Here is a 14539-nt window from a genome sequence, read left to right as displayed (position 1 = left end):
TTAACTTGTTTTTTAATGTAGAAATTTTATATTCCATACATAGCTTTAGGATCTTCCCTTTTGTTAAGGCTGAAAGGCACGTGCTCTTGAAGAACATTCCCCACGGTAGTTGAGTTGGCTCCTTCCTACGAAGCTGAACAACGAAGAAACCTCTATAAAATATTGAAGTATAATTAGGCCATCGGCAGCCCAAATGGTGAATATATATATATATATATATATATATATATATATATATATATATATATATATATATATATATATATATATATATATATATAATGAGGTAGGATCCTTTGACACCGGTGTCAAATTTGAAATTTGACACTTAACCTGAGAGCCGGGGGATCAAAAAAGATCAACGATTCTGATTTGTAAGCATGTGACACCATTGATCTTTTTTGATCCAATGGCTATCAGATGAGGTGTCAAATTTTAAATTATATATATATATATATATATATAGAGTGTTTCTCAGGTTATTGGAGATATTTTTATCTCTTACACACATAAAATTAAGTGTGTGATGCCCATGTTTTTTTTCTCTTTTTTTCACATGGGTCTCACACACTTTTATGTGTGTGAAGGAAATAAAATATGTTACACAACATAAAAAAACATTAATCTTATTACCAAAAAAAAACATTAATCCGAATATATATATATATATATATATATATATATATATATATATATATATATATATATAGGATCTTTTGACACCAGTGTCAAATTTTAAATTTGACACCTCATCTGAGAGCCATTAGATCAAAAAAGATCAACGACTCTGATTTGCAAGCATGTGACACCATTGATCTTTTTTTATCTAAAGGCTATCAGATAAAGTGTCAAATTTAAAATTTGACACTGGTGTCAAAGGATCCTACCTCTATATATATATATATATATATATTCGGATTAATGTTTTTTTTTTGGTAATAAGATTAATGTTTTTTTATGTTGTGTAACATATTTTATTTCCTTCACACACATAAAAGTGTGTGAGACCCATGTGAAAAAAAGAGAAAAAAACATGGGCATCACACACTTAATTTTATGTGTGTAAGAGATAAAAATATCTCCAATAACCTGAGAAACACTCTATATATATATAGGGCTTATCATTTCTCAAGCTACTTGAGATAATTTTATCTACGGCTACTAAATCATAACTGTACAAAAATGGATCAATGGTGATAAAGGAAGAGAGAAAAAAGGAATCATAACCATTCAAAAGTGAATCAATTAATATAAGGAAATAAATAAACAAAACGATGTAATTTTGGGGTAACGGAGATAAAATTATCTCAAGTTGCCGGAGAAATATTTTTCATATATATATATATATATATATATATATATATATATATATATATATGATTTAATGTTTCTGTTTTTGCAGCAGAAAAATATACATGGGTTTAATAGTTTTTATGTTGCAGGAAATAATTTTATTTTCTACATACAATAAAAGTGTGTGAGGGCTATATGCGATCATATGAAGAGAAGAGAGAAAAATAAAACATGAACCTCATGTACTTTTACATGCGTATAGAGACAATTTATAACACACACGTGCGCGCGCGCACACATGTATAACATGATTATTTTGACAATTTATATCAGTATAAGACTAAGAAGTCTTAAACTTAATATATTAGACTTATTACACATGTTAATTAAGATTTCATTAATATATATTATATAATGTTTTAATTTCACCAAATAGTGTGTACGATTATAGTTTACATGCAACTGTTCTGCTTTTAATGTATACTGTATCCCACTACATACGAATTTCTTTATTAGTTGGTCCCATGAAGTTGTTTAAGTGATTGAGCTGGCGGTGCACTGCGTTGGAAGGAGTTTATATATATATATATATATATATATATATTATTTATCAGTTCATCAATTACTCGATTAGTCTAAATCGAGTAGAATAGAATCACATGAGCGATAAAGCTCTTCTTACCATGTTTTAACACAACTGAATTTCTAAGAACTCCAACTAGAGACCATTGGTTAATGTTATGTTGGTAGCAATTATTTATCAGTGGGAGCCGCAATTTTTTGAGACAATTAATGCAAACAATTGCAGCCACAAAGCTATCACCAAGAGCCAACAAAATTAGCCACTGTATTGAAATCAGGCGCAACTTTGTAGCCACCATATCAGCGCAAATCTGACTGATTTTTTGCATCAGTTCACACCTTGGTTTTGCATCTAAAAATATAGGTTCTTGCATTTAGTTCAAAACACGGTGAAAGAAGCAACTCTTGTGCATTTGAGAGTTTGATAGAAAACACTCATTTCCTTTGGTTTATTTTGTGTGCCCAATTTAGAGTATTATCCTTGTGAGGATTATTGGTTGTATTGAGATTTGGGGTTTGAGTGTTAAGCTTCCACTTTTGTAATCTACTTTATCTTTAGTGGAACTTTTGATTTGTCTTCGTCTTTGGATGTAGGCACACTATCGAACCATGTTAAATACTTATGTCTTATGTATGTGCCATTTATTCTCTCTTTTATTGTTCTCTATCTCATATTTAGCTTGAACTAATCCATTTTCACAATAAATTGGTATCAAAGCTTTCTTAATTCTTAAGCCTTGTGATATCTCATAAAGATGTCGACTAAATATAAGATTGAGAAGTTTGATGGTAAAATTAGTTTTAGCCTATGGAACATCAATATGCGCGCTATTTTGCTCCAACAAGGACTACAAAAGGCACTTTGGCCAAGAGAAAAATTGGCCGAAGAAAAAAGAGCTGATGGTGAAGCTTCGACTACAAGCACAACAATTGCAACAAAAACAGTGGCCATTACGGAGTTGGGAAATTGATGAGAAGGCTCGTAATACAATTATTCTCAATCTCTTAGACAAGGTATTGTGTGAAGTTGTGGAGGAAGATGTAACACCCCGTATATATCCGGTAGTGTTATCATTACATCGTATTAAGCTACGCTTAATCAAAAATGTGGAATATTCTTTTTCTTTTCAATTATGACGTCATTATCAATTACCAACTTGATTACTTAATCAATTTTATAAAATATCGCCTGAATGTAATTGCAATAAGACATCTACTGAAATACCTCAATATATCAAAAAGTGAGTATCTAAGTCACGGTATTACATCACGTAATCCGGACAATATCCTGATACATTGATACAACTCTACTTAAAACAAGACATAACAAGTCTACGTGGCATGGACAATCCCCATGCTCACCAAATCAACAGCGTCTCAATAAGATAATCCAAAATCATAAAATGAAGGTAAAAGCATATAAGCAGCAAGCATATCCAGCATCCAACAAGTCAGCATATAATATCATCAATATCTAACTCAGCTCCGGCCTCCTGCCGCCTGGGGCCTCAACCCCGACATTACCTGATCCTGAAATAAGCATTCCCCAAACGTAGGGTGAGATCTCTAAACCAGAAATCTCAGTAAGACTAGGGGTCCTCAAGGATCTTCCACCTCAAACTCACTTACATGTGCAATATAAGTTCTAAAAGCATTTATATCAATATCAGTTCCAAAACTATGCAGTGCAACATATATTCATGTCATGTGTGTTTATCACTATTCATGCCACAGCCTCACCATGTTGTATGTACCACATACTCAAGCTTACCGTATAGGTGGAACACCACATGCATATCATAAAGACACTAGCATATAACAACTCAATAGTATTTCCAAAACATCAAAAGCATGTAACACAGCATGCATATAACCATACCCCCATGGGACATGGTGGAACCACAACATGGCTAAACCGAGGACACGAAAACTTACCTTGCAAGCTCACTATCCAATGCCAAGAGTCCTCATAGATCAAGTCCAACACACAGCAGATCACAATCTGATTTAGGACCAGCAAGTGTATCAACATACATAGCTCAAAAGCATTAACATAAAGACTAGGTTCTCTTTTTACGATTTACGTCTTAAGGCTTCCAACAAAGCCACAAGCCCTTAATCACATGATTCTGACTTAGTTCATTAATTACAGAAGTTCAACGTCATCAATCTAGGGTCCACAAACCCCCAATAGCCTACTGAACACACAGCACAGCTACTGTTCTTTGAAAGCTCAGAATATCAGGATATTCCTCGGGGCATATCCGGATATCTCACTGACAATATCCGGATATCCAAATCCCCATATCCGGATATCAATATCCAGATACACATATCCGGATATCAATATCCGGATATTTCACGAGCAAATATCCGGATATTTCGCGACAGAATGCAATTTCTGCATTTCGCAAAGATATCCTTCAAAGGTTGGGTTTTTACCGATTTTAGACACTAACACATGCATTTCTAGGCGTGTTAAGCATTACCCAACATTAGTTTATCATCTTTTAACCATTACATGCATCAAGGTTCCATTTTTACACACTTAAACTCAAGTTCAAGGTCGATGATCATACCACAAGCTTAAACTCAGCAAGAATAACTCAAGGAGCTCACCAACAACCTTTCCAAGTACTGTTTCTACAGGTACACGAAAATGGACCAACAAGATGAATTCTTTCCCCACCAAGGAAGCTACTTGGAGCTTTAAACCACCAAGAACAAGATGACTCTCTTCCAAACTCTCAAACTCAGAACAAGAACCTCCTAAACAGCAGCTTATACACTCAGAAAGGTGACTCTTTTCTGCTCACAAGACTCACACCCTCACGACCAAGTGTTTAGGAAGAGGTATCATGGAGGTAGAAGGTCACAAGGCTCACACAAAGGGAAGAAAGCACCAACACAGAGCAAAACTGATCAGCCACCACAAGAACCCACGCATAGAGTCAGTTTTCTAGGGCTTCGTGCCCTTAATAAGGGTATATATAGGCACTTAAGCATTAAACACACAATATTAACTTTAATTGCTACGCTCAGCATTTTAATCTCAAACTTTGGATTCTTAACCTACACAATTTTACAAGAATTATCATATTTTTATTATATTTTTCGGAGCACCCTTTCGGTACGCGCTTTTCATAGCCAGTATCAGTTTCTGGCACCAGTTCTCATTATTTGGACTTGAAACTCGTTTTACAAGTCCTATATATTATTCTAGTAATAATCATGCACTTATTATAATTTTCTGAGATACTATTTCGGTACGCATTTATACCGACTAGCAGAACCGGTATCTGCATTTTTCTTCCGAAAAGCGACTTTCAGCATTCTTAATCACTTATCATAATTATTAAAGCCTCTTAATAAATATTAGGGTCAATTATGGAATCATTTCCTAATTTAACATAATTAATCAGTTAAATTCCTTAGTTAACGGTGCGGGTTCTTACAGAAGACATTGCACTCAGCGTGTGGTAGAAACTTGAAAGCCTGTACGCGACAAAATCTCTCACCAACAAGTTGTACCTCAAACAAAGTCTTTACATGCTTTGAATGAAAGAAGGTACGCCTATTAAAGAACAATTTGATGCATTTAATCGTGTAATTATAGATCTTAGAAATCTTGATGTTAATAATATTGTTGATGAGGATCAAGCCTTTATTTTATTATGTTCTTTACCCCTTTCATATGAGTATTTTGTTACCACTTTGCTCTATTGTAAAGACTCTATTAGTATGGAAGATGTTAAAGCATCCTTCAATTCTCAAGAATTGAGAAAAAAAAGGTTTCTGGCAATAACACCGATGAAATTGGTGACGATTTTATTGCGAGGGGGAGGAGTCAAAATAAGGGACCACTAAATAGAGGCCGGTCAAAATATAGATCAAAGAAAAATATTGAATGTTACTATTGTCACAAGAAAGGGCACACTAAGTGGAATTGTCCTAAATTGAAGAAGAATAACAAATTTGACAAAAAGGATAATAATAATAATAATAATGAAAGTTCTTCTAATGTTGTTGGAGTTGTAGAGAAAAATTTCTCGGGTAATAATGTTCTTTCAGTCACTATTGATGATTCTAACTCAAAAAAGAATGGGTTCTTGATTCAAGTTGTTCTTATCACATGTGTCCACATAAAGATTGGTTTGCCCCTTATAGATCAATAAATGATGGAACCGTCTTAGTGGGTAATAATATGACTTGCAAATTTTTTGGGATAGGTACAATTCAAATTAAGATGTTTGATGGTGTTGTGAGAACTTCGACATATGTTTGACATGTTCCAAAGTTAAAGAATAATTTGATTTCCCTTGGTACTCTTGACTCAATTGGCTGTAAGTTTTTCGTTGAAGGTGGAACGTTAAGAGTTACCAAATATGCTCTGATTGTGATGAAAGGAAAAAGAAGAGGTGGTCTTTATTTTTTGCAGGGTGATACAATTTATGGCTCTACTTCAGTTTCCTCAACAGTTGATCCAGATTCAAACACTACTCGTTTGTGGCATATGCGCTTAGGGTATATGAGCAAGATGGGCATGACCGAATTGAGCAAACATGGTTTTCTTTGTGGGCAAAAAACAGGTAAAATTGTCTTTTGTGAGAATTGTGTTTTTGGAAAACATAAAAGAGTTAAATTCGATACTGGTATGCATAATACCAAAGGAACTGTGGATTATATTCATTCTGACCTATAGGGTCCTTCACAAGTTCCCTCTCTCAGTGGTGCAAGGTATTTATTGACTTTTTTTATGATTATTCACGTAAAGTCTGGATTTATACCTTGAAGAATAAAAATGATGTGTTCTAGAAATTCAAGGAATGGAAGGCCATGAAAGAAAATCAGACCGGTAAAAAGGTGAAGTGTTTACAAACTGGTAATGGTTTAGAATTTTGTTCAGGAGAATTTAATGACTTTTGCAGGAAAGAATGCATCATAAGACACCGTATGGTCAAAGGCACTCCACAGCAAAATGGAGTTGCAGAGCATGAACAGAACTCTTTTGGAGAGAGCACGTCGCATTATCTTTACTGCAGGTCTGCCAAAGAAGTTTTAGGCTAAAGCAATCAACATAGCTAGTTATTTGGTGAACAAGTCTCTGATGACTACTATTGAATGTAAGACATCTGAGGAACTATGGTAGGGTAAACTTGCTAATTATTCTTGTTTAAGAATTTTTGGTTGTCCAGCCTATGCTCATGTTAGTGAAGGGAAATTGACGCCTAGAATCAAGAAGTACATTTTTCTTGGATATGGACAACGGGTGGAAAGATACAGGTTGTGGTGTCTTAATCCTAAGTTACCCGAGTTTCTAATCAGCAAGGATGTCATTTTCATTGAATCTTTTATGCTTCACCAGAAAAAAGATTCAAATGATACAGATGTAGGTTGTAGTGAAAGTGCCAAACTTCAGGTGGAGTTGGAATTTGATGCTTCAGAGACGATGCTTGAAGCAACACCAGAACAGACTATAGAGGAAGATGTGCAACATGAGGAAACACCACCATTGCAACAGGACACTATTGCTGCTCGAAGATAGTGCAGGAAGATCAAGCCTTCCCAGAGGTATGCTTATGCAGATCTAGTTGCTTATGCTTTGACTATGGCAGAATCTTTTGAAGAGGAGGAGCCTTCCACTTACTGTGCTTCCATTACAAGCAAATAATCTGCTAAATGGATTGTTCCTATGACTGAAGAGATTGAGTCTCTTTATAAGAATTAGACATAGGAGCTAGTTAAATCGCTAAAAGGCCAAAAGATTATTGGCTGCAAATGGGTCTTCAAAAGAAAAGAAGGAATTTCTAGAGTTGAAGATGCAAGGTACAAGGCACGCTTGGTAGCAAAAGGCTACAGTCAAAGAGAAGGCATGGATTTCAATGAAGTCTTCTCTTCGGTGGTAAACCACATTTCAATTCGTGTTTTACTTTCATTAGTTGCCTTGTATAATTTGGAGCTTGAACAGCTCGATGTTAAAATTGTTTTTCTTCATGGTGAGCTTGAAGAACAGATTAACATACATTGACCTGAAGGTTTTGTTGAACAGGGAAAGGAATATCATGTTTGCTTGTTGAATAAATCATTGTATTGGTTAAAGCAATTCCCACGACAGTTGTATAAGTGGTTTGATTCCTTTATGATCGATCATGGTTATTATAAAAGTAACTATGATAGTTGTGTGTATCTTAAGAAGCTATCTGATGGTTCTTTTTTGTATCTATTTTTATATGCTGATAGCTGCTAATGATATGTTAGAAATTTCAGCTCAACTCAGAGTTTGGGATAAAAGACTTAGGTGCAGCTTGGAAAATTTTGGGCATGAAAATTCATCGAGACTGTGAAGCGGGAAAACTTTGTTTATATCAGAAGAAGTATATAGAGAAAGTGCTTGAGCGGTTCAGGATGGAAATTTCCAAGCCAGTTTGTACACCATTTGCTATGCATATTCACTTATCAGCGAAGTTGTCACCACAGATCGATGAGGAGAAGGAACAAACGTCACATATTCCTTATGCTAGTGCTATTGGCAGTCTTATGTATGTCATGATATGCACTCACCCCGATATTTTACATGTTGTTAGTGTTGTCAGCAGGTATATGGAGAACCTAGGAAAAGAACACTGGCAGGTGGTGAAATGGATACTTCGATATTTGTGGGGTACTTCAGATGTTGGTCTGGTCTTCAATCATAGTAGTATTAACACTTCTGAAAGTGTTATTGGTTTTTGCGGACTCGGATTATATAGGCTGTTTGGATAAGAGGAGATCCTTGACAGGTTACATTTTCACTCTCTGAGGATGTATTGTTAGCTGGAAAGCAACTTTGCAGTCAATCGTTGCTCTTTCAACTACTGAGGCAGAATATATGGCACTAATTGAGGCAGTAAAAGAAGCCATCTGACTTAGAGGTTTGGTCACTGATTTGGGCTTAGAACAAAGTCTATTAGTTGTCTATTGTGATAGACAGAGAGCTATACATTTGACCAAAAATCAAATGTATCATGAACAGGCCAAACTTATTGATGTCAGGTTTCACTTCATCAAAATATTATATCTGGAAGATTTATAAAAGTTGAGAAGATTGCTACAATAGATGATCCAACAGACATCATGACAAAGCCTATCACAACAATCAAGTTCAACCATTGCTCGAACTTGGTTGGTGTCCGCAAGACATAATTATTTATCAGGATTTCATAGAGAATATTGTATCAGAAGTTTTTTAAAGTACAATTCCTTTTGCTGCTTTATCTCCATTTCTGCTGAGGGGGAGAATTGTTATATTGGTAGCAATTATTTGTCAATGGGAGTCACAATTTTTTGAGATAATTGATGCAAACAATTAAAGCCACAAAGCTATCACCAAGAGCCAACAAAATTAGCCACCTATTGAAATCATGCGCAACTTTGTAGCCACCATATCACCCGCAAATCTGGATGATTTTTTGCATTAGTTCACACCTTGGTTTTGCAACTATAAATATAGGTTCTTGTATTTGGTTCAAAACACGGTGAGAGAAGCAGCTCTTGTACATCTTAGAGTTTGATAGAAAATACTCCTTTCCTTTGGTTTATTTTGTGTACCTAGTATAGTGTATTATCCTTGTGAGAATTATTGGGTGTATTGGGGTTTGAGTGTTAAGCTTCCACTTTTGTACTCTACTTCATCTTTAGTGGAACTTTTGATCTGTCTTCGCCTATGGATGTAGACACATTGCCGAACCACGTTAAATCTTGTGTCTTGTGTACGTGTCATTTATTCTCTCTTTGATTTTTCTCTATCTCATATTTAGCTTAAACCGATCCATTTTCACAACAGTTAAGCGGGAACAATCCCTTACCAGTTGATCCACGTGCTTTGTAGTTGCGTTGGAAGAAGTCAACTAGATAAATACAACATATTCAACAGATTCAGAAATGTAATGGTTGTATTGAAAATAATAAAATAATTCAGACTATAAATACAATGTTGAGATATTTAAGTTTGGTGAAATCTTACAATGGTTGGTAATAGGTTAAGTGAGGTTCATATTAGTGGAAAGATCCAAGAACACAATGTATTGCCTTAAGATTTTTAGTTGAGACATAGTGTAGGACCTACTTGCTACAATTAGAGTAGCTTAACCCAAATTTGGTATAACGTCTCACATTGGTTGATAATGAATAAATAAAGTCCATATAAATGAAAAGATTCATGAACACAATGTAAACACTAATATTTGTCCGTTCTTTTTTATTTTTGATTTTATTTAATTTTTTTTCTTTACTCAAAAAGAAAAAGCAACAAGCAATATCACATAAAAGAGATGAGGACAACGACAAGTCTTGGGTATGAGGGTCAAATAATCAGGCGCCCAAACAAAAAAAAATAACGGTTAAGCTGGAAGTGGTAGCAAGCAAAAATAAGAATAGAGAAAAGAGCTTATGAGATCAACACCAAAATAGTTAGTCAAATGACATCGTTGCTCACAGAAAATGACACTGTATTATGTACAAGCTGAACCACTTTAGATTTTCAGAGCAGGTATATTGGGTTATAAAGAATACACTTTAGCAGCAAGAAAAAAGAGAGGAGGAGGCCTTCCCACTCACCTTGACATTCCAATTATCCCCACCCTAAAATTCTTCTATCATCAACATCCTCTTCTTAAAAGGAGAAAAGGGGGAGAAAGCATCTACCGATTGGACGATCCTCAGCTTACATCAACACTAGAATATCCTTCACGGTGAAATACCGTCAAACCCAAAAACACCTTCAAATCCAAAACCCAACACAGCCAAGGAGTGGACACCGACTAGAGCACAACCATCTCATCACCACGCGTGCGATCTTGATCGACTGGTCCTATTCATCACATATACTGTCGTTCCACCATGCATATAACCTTACCAGTCTGCCAGTCTCCATCTTTCTGCTATAGGTTTAATATTTGCCGCTGCCAGTGCTTTCATAACTTGAAGCTTCACTATATTATAAAGTTGTTTTGTCCACTAAAGGTGTGGTTTTTTTTTCTTTACCTTGTTTGTCTCATGCCTTTTTTCCCCAGTAATTTGAAGGGTATCTGTTGCGAATAATCGGCAAGTGTACCGATCGTTCCAAGTAATAAAAGGGTAAGTAGAGTATCGTCTCCACGAGGATTGAGGCACCGAATTTATTATAACTATTCCTTTCTAGTTGGATTAATAAAAATAGTTTAAGAATAATTATGGTTTATAAAATGCGAGAACAATTCAAGAAAATGTAAATAATTCAAAAGTTCTTTAGAAACTCAAGAACAAAAGATTAAAAGTTAAGAGAATATTTGAGAAAATATTGCGGTAAAGAGACACCAACACCTTTATGATCCCCACCTTATAACTTGAATTAACGTTTAAATTCAATTATGCAATTGATCAAACGATTCACTATCTTTTATTTAATTGGTTAAGCCTTAATTCCTTAATGATCTTAACCTTATCAACCCTATTAGAATCCTAATCCCTTAGAAATCCCCTTTTAAGTTGAGCCTTCGAATCAGTGAATCTTTCACATTTGCGGTTCATGTAGCCTATCTCTAGTGCATACATGAACAATTATCTTACCTCTTGTCAGGAATTAGAATTCTAATATTCCTATTGAAAACCCTAACCCTCGCAATCCTAAAAGAGTGATCAGTTCTAGAAGAATTATAAGATGAAGAACAAGGTAAAATAAACTCAATTAACATATATGAATATAAATTTAACCAAACTACAAGGGGTTCACATCAAGGGTTGTGACCCTTACCACAATAATAAAACTAGCCAGACATATTCATGTCTGACAAAATAATCATAAAAGAAAATAAAATTAAGAACAGAAAGAAGAGAAAGAAGATGAAGATCTTTCATCTTGATCGATCGAATCTTTGAAACTCCAAGAAGCTCCCAAGAATTCTCCCTCTCTTTGTTATTTTTCTCTTCCTTGTTGTCAAAAGTCCTTCCTTCCTCTGTTTCTGATCCTTTTATTAGGTTTTGGGAAAACCTATTTTCAATTGCTCTCCAATTGGGCCTCTTTTTTGAGTAATTCGCATCAGATAAGAGTTAAAAAGTATCGCCCACGCACTTTGCGCCAAGTTTGGCGCACTTTGCATGAGAAAACAGAAGGAAAACTGTGAAATGGCGGACCGTGCGCCAGGTCCGCGCACCGTGCACCACCTCCAGCGCACCGTGCGCCAGGATGCAGGGGCGAGTCGAATCAAATGGCGCACTTTGTGCCAGGTCCCGCGCAAAGTGCGCCAGCTAGGAAACTAGACTTCTCTCCTTTACTTTTTTTTTGGTGTCTCCTGCTATTAAAACACATAAATTGAGTGAGAGAATGATTGAGAAAGAACAAACCATATTTCTTGCATTTGTGACTTATTTTCACACATTTATGATTAATTCCTTTCCTTTTTTAAGTTAGAAAGCATCATATACTAGATGCACATCAAACAATTCCCAGATTTAGATGTTGCTATCGTGAGCAATAAATAGGATTAAAACATAGGAAGCAAGGTTCAATTAATCAGGCATAACATTGCACAAACAATCATAAAGATTACTATACTAAGCATGAATGATTCCCAAGTAAATATTTAAAATGATGCTTATCAACTACATTCAAATATCAGAGTCTAACTTGATTACCCCTCACAAGACATAATATTCACTCATCACTCAATATTTAGGGGTATTCATCATCACTCATTCCATTACATTCGTTACACTACCACATGCTTGATCTTTTTTCTCAAGTTCCTGAAGATGAGGAATATCAACACATGCATGATTGATCAAAATAGCTTCTCAAGGTTATAACTTGGCTTGGCTTAAGGTTAGGATCTTTTGGAAAGTAGCTGAATAATCATTGAGATTGAAACACCATTTTCATTAAGACTCAATCATATCTCAATTCAGGTTTTAGCTCCACTATTTACTTGAATTCACGATTTATCCTTTTTCTCGCCTTTTTCTTCATCATTGCTTTTTAATTTTTCAATTTATTTTTCTTTCCTCTTTGAATTCATTTGAGGACTATTCTTTTCTTTCCCTTTTTCAACTGCTTAACTTCTAGTGGAGCTTACCTCACTCACTTCTAACTTTTGATTATTGACTTTTCAATCTCAATCAAGGTAAGTTCTGGTGGAAGTGGTTTAGACAGTTTAATCAGGTAATTGAACAAAAACAATCTCAGGCTCAACATGGCTAGCAATGGAAAAAATTTCAGGTGGCTATTTGGCCATAAGCTAGTAGAATAGAATGCCTTTATCACCTCAATCAACACATGCATTGGAGAGAATTAGATCAAGTTCTAGAGTACTACCGCAGTGAGGGCTCTCTAAAAAAATTTAACTGTATAGGCTCAAACCTCACCAGCTGTGGTATCAAACCAGACTCTTCCTAATTTTATTTCAAGCATCATTATCCATTATTAACATAGAAATCAACAAACGAGCAATCATAATCTCTATTCATGCTCTATGCAATGCCATGACAATAATACATATCATACAACGCTTCCTCATTTTCAACCAAGGAATTGACTGAGTAGCACATCTAAATCTGAAATGTGCTTTCGCATAACAATTATAAACTCTAACAGAAAATAAAACTAAAAACAAAAAATTTACTACTAAAATGAAAATAAATTGGAAAGGTTAAAATAACTCCCTTGAAGTAGACATTAATCTTCTGATTTTCTGTTGAACCTTTCTGTTGTTCCTCTGTGTGATACCTCAAATAACGCGTATGCGGCCAATTCCCAGATTTAGAACATTGATGTCCTCAACAATAACTAAACTAGCCGGAGAAAATAACTGCTGCGCAAGTAAAAACAACACACACATGTGAAATATCAGGCAGAAAATAACATGACCAATGTACTAGAGAATTACAACCCAAAACACTAAAGATGTCTCAATAACTCAAAAATGGACTCAAAAATTAACTATTTTCTAAATTTTAAAAGACTCAACATAATTAAATAAAAAAATGACTCAAAAATTATTGGGTTGCCTCCCAACCAGTGCTTGTTTAACGTCATGAGCCCGACATACTCTATGTGATCATGGTGGCTGGTAACTCGGGCTCAGTGATGACACCATACCCTTGCTCAGAATTTGTGTCCTACCATGGTTATACTCATATGCGTGTGGATAAGGAGGAGGGCTTTCAGAAACTTTAAACTTAGTTTTCACATGCTTTTTCTTGCTCTTGGGCTTTTCTGTAACAGCCCGTTACGTACCGGTATTGTTAACATTAATTATGATATTAAGCGCAGTTACAATCACAGCAGTCCATTTATAAAAATGCGAATAAACTTTTTCCGATTATTACGCGAGCATTTAAAACATAAAAGCGTAATAATTAAAAGCTGTGACCGTAACTGTAAACTCTTGCGGAAGACTTATTTAAACTATTTTTATAACTTACATTACTTATTATAAGTGACTAAGGAGTTCCCATAAACTCACTTAGCCAATTTCCAACTTTACGTTTTTACCAATTCGAACATGTTTCACTCTAAATTTTTCTGCGACCAAACCGATCGCAACCAACCCTTCTTCTCAGATTATATTTTTTTATTACTTAATTCCCTTTTTAACAAGCTATCATACACTTAATTCGGAGCTCATTTGCTCCGGTTATCGCCGTTTGAAGT

Source organism: Gastrolobium bilobum, unplaced genomic scaffold, assembly GCF_033153095.1.
Source record: "Gastrolobium bilobum isolate Gb01-03AN ecotype WA unplaced genomic scaffold, APGP_CSIRO_Gbil_v1 utg1261, whole genome shotgun sequence".
In the NCBI taxonomy this organism is placed as follows: domain Eukaryota; kingdom Viridiplantae; phylum Streptophyta; class Magnoliopsida; order Fabales; family Fabaceae; genus Gastrolobium; species Gastrolobium bilobum.
The sequence above is the reverse complement of the archived record's forward strand: the minus strand, read 5'-3'. Positions refer to the sequence as shown.